Here is an 8,085-nt window from a genome sequence, read left to right as displayed (position 1 = left end):
AAAAACACATCAACTCCAAAAAGGACACATACTACCTACGTTCTAGTCCCAGACTAATTGGTCTAATAGTTGGGACTCCTAATTAGATGGGAATGCTGCTAGGATTCTCTCTATAGTTTTCTCTGAACTCTTGTTCCTGGATGTGGAAGCGTTGTCGGGTTATTACTTCGGAACGCGTGAATGTTTCGAAGGGGTCGTTTACTTCAACTCTTGACCGGCGGATCGTCTCGAAGAAATTCTCGTGGCTAGGGGGTATAAACCTACCCATGGGAATTGTCGCGCTTCACCGACAGAATAAACTACTTCCGCTACCTTACTCGTCGATGAGATTGATCTTACCGGCACCTTCATAATGTTCCTGGGTGTAATCATGTACCATACAATTTTATTATGTAATATGTTCGCCTACGCACGGTCCTCCGTTGTAGTGATTGTATGGTAAAAGAAAGCATGCTCTCTGTTAGTCACCATGACTACGCCAACAGAGCAGAGCAACAACTCCCTCCACACAACGACAACACCTCCCTGATGGCCGTAATGCAGCCCGGCACTCTCCAGCACCAAACTCATTCAAAAACTGTATCTGAGACTCTACTTCCTTCATTTTAGTGCATATTTCTTGTTTACACTCCTATTCTTCAGACAATTATATTTTTCTCTATCTATCATTTGACATGCAGCTCTTCTGCATGGTTCAAAAAGAAACAGAGAGTTGAAGCTATTCACATCATACGCCTTTGTCGATTTCAGAATTGGTAGAACAAAAGAACACAGGAGCATCTTGTTGCCTTCTACCTCAGCTACCTAGTGAACCTATAACATCTATACTATCCCTATGTTCCTATATTTTTACAGGCATCAAATTTCTAATCTAATCTATTCATCAGCGCAGAATCGCGCCCTCATCGTCTTTGTCTTTGGCATATCTATCTAAACTCTGCAAAATGTTTGTTGCAAGAGTTCAGTAATCTTGAACTCGGATATGCAGCCGTTGGGAGCTTCCACCCGGGGAAATTTCAAGATTGTGTTCTTGCCTTCTTCCTCCCATCTGCAACATCAAACAGAATGCAAGCATCTGTTGTTAGTAAAAAAATAACGCTGGAGCTGCCCTTAGCAATCGGATCGACGTGGATTAATGAGAGGTTGAACATACCTATATCGGGTCACGAAATAGTGGAGGAAAGTCGTGATCTCCACAGTTCCCACCTCCTTCCCGGGGCACATCCGGCCGCCCCCTCCGAACAACATGAAGTGCGGGTGCAATTCCATGTTCTTCTCCTGAACATTTTTAGTAGGCAAAGAAAAGGTTAGAACTTCCTCTGGTGTGGTGATATGTTGTTGTACTGGTGTTTTGATGGTAATTAATATTTTCCGCTCTTCTACTTACCAGCCATCTCCACGGATTGAAGGTCATCAGGTCAGGATACATGAACGGATCATAGTTTATCTCCCTTGTGTAAACATAGATTCTCCAGCCTTTTGGAATGACATGCCCCGGAAAAAATCGATAGTACACCACATTAGAACTGAATTATTCTTTTTCCTAGAAAATGCTTTAGTGGCAGAGTAATTTCCAACCATAACTCACCATTCATTTCTACATCCTTTGTAGTTTTCCTCAGCAGTCCATTAACAACAGTGGCTAATCTTAGCGTCTCAAAAATGACCTGCATAGAGGTGTCCATGAGTACATCATGATCATACTCATGTTATACTACTGCTCTTACTCCATCTTTTGTGTCTTTTCTCCTACTTACAGCTGGAGTGAAGGCCATGGACTTGAAATCATCGTAGTTGATGGCTTCATCCGGCGATTTTCCCTTCCTGATATCAAGATGCTCTCTCTGCATTCAGAAGTGACAAGACCATCAATAAACTCTAGAAGCACGTGATATATGCCATGGAACCAAAATTGATTTGCAAAGTATGTGTACATACCCTAAGTTCTTCGAGGGCCAGCGGATGTTCCGATAGGTACTTGACGGCCATCATCGAAGTGGTCGACATGGTTTCGTATCCGGAGTAGATGAGGGCGATGAGCAAGTCAATGATCTGCTCGTCGCTAATCTTATCCCTGGTCCCGTCATCGCCGCTTCTCAAGAGAACATCCAACATGTCATCATGAGCATCACCAGAGGATCGCCGTTCCGTGATCATCTGCTCTAGAATGGACACGAGCTTCTTCCTTGCCTGAAAGCCTTGGTAGTAGCTGGTCCCTGGGAGGTTGATGGGCAAGGAGATGGTGCCGAGCACAAGGGTATACAGCTCTGCCTTGAGGGCGTCGGAGAGTGGGCCGGCCGTGATGCCGGCGATCTGCCTGAGTGTAGATAGCAAGGCCATCTAAAAGGGAAAGGGAAAGTCAGTTAGATATGATACGAGGACTTAAGATTCTGTGATCTGCTGCTGCAAGGAGAAGAGATGCTTCTAAGAAACTCTGCAACCACCACAAAAGCGGCAACCGGGTAATGATGATGCCCTGAAATCTGATACTCTGTTCTGGGGCACAAGTAGATACTAGTCTACTATGAAACTCTGCAACAACCACTTTGGAAAGTGTGGAGTGAAGCTGTCACTAAAACAAGGCTATTTTTATCACTGATACATCTGGCGTCAACCAAGCGAAACATATTTGAACAAAAATTTCTCAGTAGCATGAACGGATGCAAAATATTTTCAGAGCAGAGTAGTGAGTGAACTAATCTGTGGGGGAGGCATTAACGTACTCCGATATTCCACCCAACTGTGTCAACTTCTTTTATTTTGCGAAAAAACTGTCTCTAGATGTACAGGTGGCCTGTGTGGTATACCTCCTTGGTCTTGGCCTGGACGTCGACGACGCTGCCTGCCCAGCCGGAGGTATGTGAGCGCATGAAGGCGTCGATCTTGGGGAGGAGGCTTTGCCGGCGCGCGACGGGGCCGACGAGGCCGAGCATTGCGCCGCGCATGTGGCGGTGCAGCGGGCCGTGCACGGCGGCGATGTTGTTGCGGCCGAGGATGTCGAGCATGGACTGCGGGTAGCCCGGGACCAGGCCGCCGGCCTCGCCCTCAGCAGCATGCGGCGGTTGAGCTCGGGGTCCATGGACACCACCGTCGGGCAGCCCAAGATGTGCGTCCGGAACAGCCTCCCCTACCTGCAACAGCGCATAGATTAATATTCCTCGTTCAGAATAAGATTATATATCCCATGTTTTTCTTAGTGGCAAGCAAGTAAGCAAGCAAACACTATGATGGGGATGATGGATGGAACATGAAGTATCGGCTGGTGATCCTCTTTTTTATGTGTGTGAATTTACAAATGGTGTATACTTTGGGAGCTGGGGCAGTGATGAGGCGTGTTGTTATGTGAGGTTTTGGGGGACAAAGCAGCTAGAATGATGCTCCTCCTCCTCCTCCTTTACACAGCCGGAAAGTTGCTGCCAAACCGGCACATTTCCGTCGTTGATAGATTCGTTAAACTTGTTATTCCAGTGAAGACAGATGTACTACTAGTAGTAGTAAAAAATCTTGTGAAAATATAGGGGTTCTCAATTTTTGGACCAAAAGCTGGCCACGCCGTCGCCGGCGGCAACATCCATCTCGACCCAGCAACAGCGACCGGCATCCATCTCCGGTTGAGTTCTCCACAACCAACAAAATCCCTCAAATCCCGGCGAGGCGACATGTCCAGAAGACACTAGCTAGCTACCTACCAGAAGCGACTTGTCCAGAAGACACTAGCTTCAATCCAAGGAAGAAGATGCAAGAATGCATGATCATATGACATATCATCGACCATGGGGAGTTCCGGACGGATGTACCTGAGCCTTCTCTGCTTCATGAAGCTGGGCCCCTGCTTGAGGAAGTCGGTGGTCTCGCCCAAGAGCGGCCACCCCATTCTCCCCGGGGGCAAGCACCCGCCCTCCTTCCTCGGTCCGTTGCCGTACCTGACCTCGTTCCACCGCAGCAGGAGGCTGCTCGCCAGCACCACGCCGACGAAAACACCGACCAGCACCAGGAAGAGGAGCGCCATCTTCTTCTCTACCTCTGCCTCTGCCTCTGCCTCCTCTGGTTTCTTGGATGCTCTGTTTTGGTTCTAGAGGACTGCAGAGCGGTGTCTTTGTTGGCAACAAGTATTGCTCTTGCTTGGTATTATGGTAGGCAGAGAGAGAGAGAGAGGACGCCCTTTTATATAGGGAGGGGAGGCAAAGATGAAAGGGGGAGGAGATTCCGCCTAATTATCCATCCCTTGCTGTAAAAAACGGCCCGTGGGCTTCAAGGCGGTGCCTTCAGAAAGGATACGGCACCGGAGCGTCGTCACCGCCCGATCCGAGGATCAGAGTTTCCCCTGGAGCACCATGACGGGCAATGATAGCCGCGGCGACGCCTTCAAGAAGGGAGCGATCTTCGCCGTCGCCAGTCCGTCCGAAGATAGAGTAGGTTTTCACCCCGGCCAACATTCACCGCCACCGATCGCCACACCCCGGCTACCATGCCGCCCACACGGCCGTGGCAGCCGGGCAGCACCAAGGCACGAGCTCTGCCCATGAGCACCGCGCCACCACCACCCGGGCCGCCGCCCCGAAATCCAAGACCCTGACACCAAGTCTCCCGAGCCCCACCACTACCCCCACCGCAGAGACGGGCGGAAAGGATCCGCCTTTCACACCCCTGGCCGGTCCCAACGCCGAGACCCAATAGGCTGGCCACAACAAGCCTCCATCGAGCCATCCTGCCACACCGGGCGCGAGACGAGCGCAGTCCAGCCGCCGGGCGCGAGACGGGCCGGTCCTGTTGCCGGGCGCGAGACAAGCGCAGTCCTGCTGCCGGGCGCGAGACGGGCCGGTCCTGCTGCCAGGCGCGAGACTAGCTCGGTCCTACGGCACCGGGTGCGAGACGTATGATGGACCGCAGCCGGGAGAAGGATAGCCCTCCGGCGAGAGACGAGAACGGACACCGAGGAGAGGGGTCGAGGGCCGATACAGGCAGCCTACAGACGGGTCGACGCCAGGACAAACTGGTCGCCGCTGCAACCAACCTGCCACCATCACAGTAGCCGCCGGGCACGCACCCCCGCAGCCACGGCCACTGCGCCGCCACCCCGACCAGCCGAGGGGGCCACGGTCAGGGCCGCCGCCCGCAACCCCAGCCTTTGCGGCCCGCGCCACCGCGAGGTCAGAGCCGAACGAGCCGACGCGGCCGTCGTCTCGAACCTCCGGCCCGCACCACCACCACCAACTGCCACGAAGCCACCACCACATGTCGCGACCACGACAGAGGTGGCCATCAGCAACCCGCGCCGCCCGCAGCCCGCGCCGTCTTGAGCCAGATCCGGCTGCGCAGGAAACACCGCTTCCACGGGCACAATCGCGCCACCCGCCCGCGTCCAGCCCTCCGCGCCAGGCCTGCCGCTCCGGCCACCGCCACCGAGCGCAGCCCCGCGGCGCCGCCCGGGGAGAGCCCGCCCATGCCAGCCTCCACGAGCGGGGAGAGAAGGGGCCCCGCCGCCGCCAGCACCCCCCGGGCTTTGCCCGGCAGCGCGGACAGGCGGCGGCGAGGGGAGGGAGGGGGAGGGGGGACACGCGCCGGCGGCTAGGGTTATCCCCTCGGTCGCTCGCGGGAGCGACGCGAGGGGACGGGAGCCTTCACCGCGTTCGTTTTCCCGCAAACCAAATCAGATGCAATCCGGAGGGCCTTGCGAGAGTTCGTACCTCCGCCACACACGCATCAGATAAGTGGTGTCACTCAAAATTCGTCTTGCGAGGAAGAGTACGACAGGTGACACGGAAGTGGGCACGTTTTGTGTCCCATGTGGGCCGGCGACTCGAAGCTTCACTTCCCGGAGCTCACGGCCGTTGAGCTCGCCACACGGGACGTGATACACGGACGCTCCACAGCAGGTGAAAATTTGGAGCAGGTTAAAAGAAATATAATGTCTCCTTATGTTTAATGATTATATGAAAAATGTCATGACATTGGTCTGGTTTAAACCAAGATCCTTTTGATGTACGAGAGAAATAGAGAGGGCTGGTGGAACAGATAAGTACGTATGATACTCAACATGATGGGTGGATTATTGGAGTGGATGATGGAAGATGGATGGAACTGCTGGCCAAGGGGCAAGAGTGAGTACCCCATTGCTGCTGGGTGCATGTGGGTGTGGCCGTGTGCGCAGCAGCACAGCACGTCAATAAACCACCTCGGGCTCTCTCTGTCAAAAAAAAAAACACGTCGGGCCCTACCGCACGCGGGGCTGGTTTCAGTGGCTACATCTGTCCTCTGACTCTCACTCACAAAGTTACGGCTAGTAAATCATGATGTGATGGTCAACTGCTGCAGAGCCTTGGATCTGTTTCCGGTACAAGTACTGTGTCCTCTCCGTTTTCCCCTGCCCCTCACCCTCAAAACCTTTTTGCGGTCATGATACTCCTACTGCTAGCACCAGGTCATTTTCAGCGCAAATAATGAGCCAATTCATGTCGACTTGACCCTACCGTGAGGCGTGAGGCGACTTGAAAAGCTGGTACGTAAGTATGATTGATGAATCCCTGTTGGCCCGGTGGGTCATACAGGTTGGCGAGATATCCAGTCCATGGCCGGATTAGTTGTAGGATCGAAACCACTGTTTTCGCGAGAGATTTGAGTAAATAGATAGATCGGCGCGTGCCGCCTTGCGCGCTTTAAACTTGTGTGAACCTCATCAAAATATTCATCTCATTTGGTGTGTTGCATGTAACGTGCGTACGGTACGAAGCACAGTGTTGGAGCCTTGGAAGGCAGGCAGGAGGTCATTGTTCAGTGCATGCATCCCAGTAGAGCAACTCCAACACGGGGACCTAGCTGGTGGCTAGCTGGCTAGGGTTTTCTGGTCTCCGGTGAGGGAGCAAGTGTGGCCAGATGTGGACGGGGAGATGGAAGTGGATGAGGCCGGCCCCACCACACACTGCCAAGCATGCCGGAGGTGGGTGCTGGCGTTTAATACGACCGCGGGTGGTTGTTGAGCAGCCGACATGTGGGGCCGCAGCGGTCATCGCGGGGCCGTACAGCGCGTCTATTTCGTGTCCACGTGGAAGCAAACCAGGCGCAAATTTGGGTCTGAACTGCGTCGTCGCGGATACATTTTTGGTTTGGTCGGTGCGTTGGGCTGGTACTTTTGTCCGTGGCGAAATAGGTCGCCTCGTTGGAGTTGCTCTCAGATATATCTATATATGTGTTGTTGTGCCTGTTAGACCCGCAGTGATCGGAGGGACCGGACCGGGCCGGCGGATATGATGGCGACACACGGACACACAATTGATGTCGCTCGTACTACGTCATCGTCATGGTGGCGGAGAGGGCGATCGACCCGTACGTACATGAAGCCGAAGAGCATCGAAAAGTTACAGTGAACTACAAGACAATGTGAAATCACTACATGTCTGGTATGGTGTATGAAGGTGCATGTCTGCATGAGTCTAAAAGTTTTTTCTCGACTCATTTTTTAAGGTTTAGTAGAGTGTATGAAGGGTCCTTGAGTTCGTATAGATGCATGCATAAAGAGGGACTGAGATGAGAATGCAATAAAACACAGCCGTAGCGTAGGTGCAGTTGCTGCTCTAACTGCTGACCGCGCCCGCGCGTGCGCGTGTGGGCACAGGGCGTAGTAGTGGTACGGAGGTGGAGGGGTTGGGGGCAATGAAGGCGGCAAGCAGGAGATGGATGGATGGATCGCTGGGTTCGGGGCACATTTTTCAACAGAGGGTGAATTTTATTAACTTAAATGAAAGATCAAGAGGATACAAATATAATGAGTAGATACATACTGTGTGGGTGGCGTTTGTACTGCTTGGCATTGGTTTGCACCGGCATAGCTCAGTGTGCTGTGCTAGCCTGGGCCAATGCATGCAATGCATGGAGCTGGCTATAGGTAAGGTAGGTGATGGGCGTGCATGGACCCTCATTACCCCGTCTAGGAGTATTCATTTCTGCATGTGTGTGTGGCCCTTAATTTCTTCCTTGCAGAGCAGAGCAGAGGGTCGATCGGCGCAACGCAAGAAACTTCCTTGCCGTTCATCGAGACGTCCTATCGACGGACGGCTACGTGCGCGCATGGATGGCCATTTGTTCCGC

At 53.0% G+C, this 8,085-nt stretch overlaps 1 pseudogene; it reads right to left on the bottom strand.

Moving 5' to 3' along the window:
* Window positions 1–662: 662 nt before the first annotated feature.
* Window positions 663–4,009, bottom strand: LOC123039913 (cytochrome P450 85A1-like; annotated as a pseudogene).
* Between the last annotated feature and the right edge of the window lie 4,076 nt (window positions 4,010–8,085).

Source organism: Triticum aestivum, chromosome 2B (assembly GCF_018294505.1).
Source record: "Triticum aestivum cultivar Chinese Spring chromosome 2B, IWGSC CS RefSeq v2.1, whole genome shotgun sequence".
Classification (NCBI taxonomy): domain Eukaryota; kingdom Viridiplantae; phylum Streptophyta; class Magnoliopsida; order Poales; family Poaceae; genus Triticum; species Triticum aestivum.
Note: the sequence above shows the minus strand (reverse complement) of the source record. Positions and strands in the feature narration are given on the sequence as shown.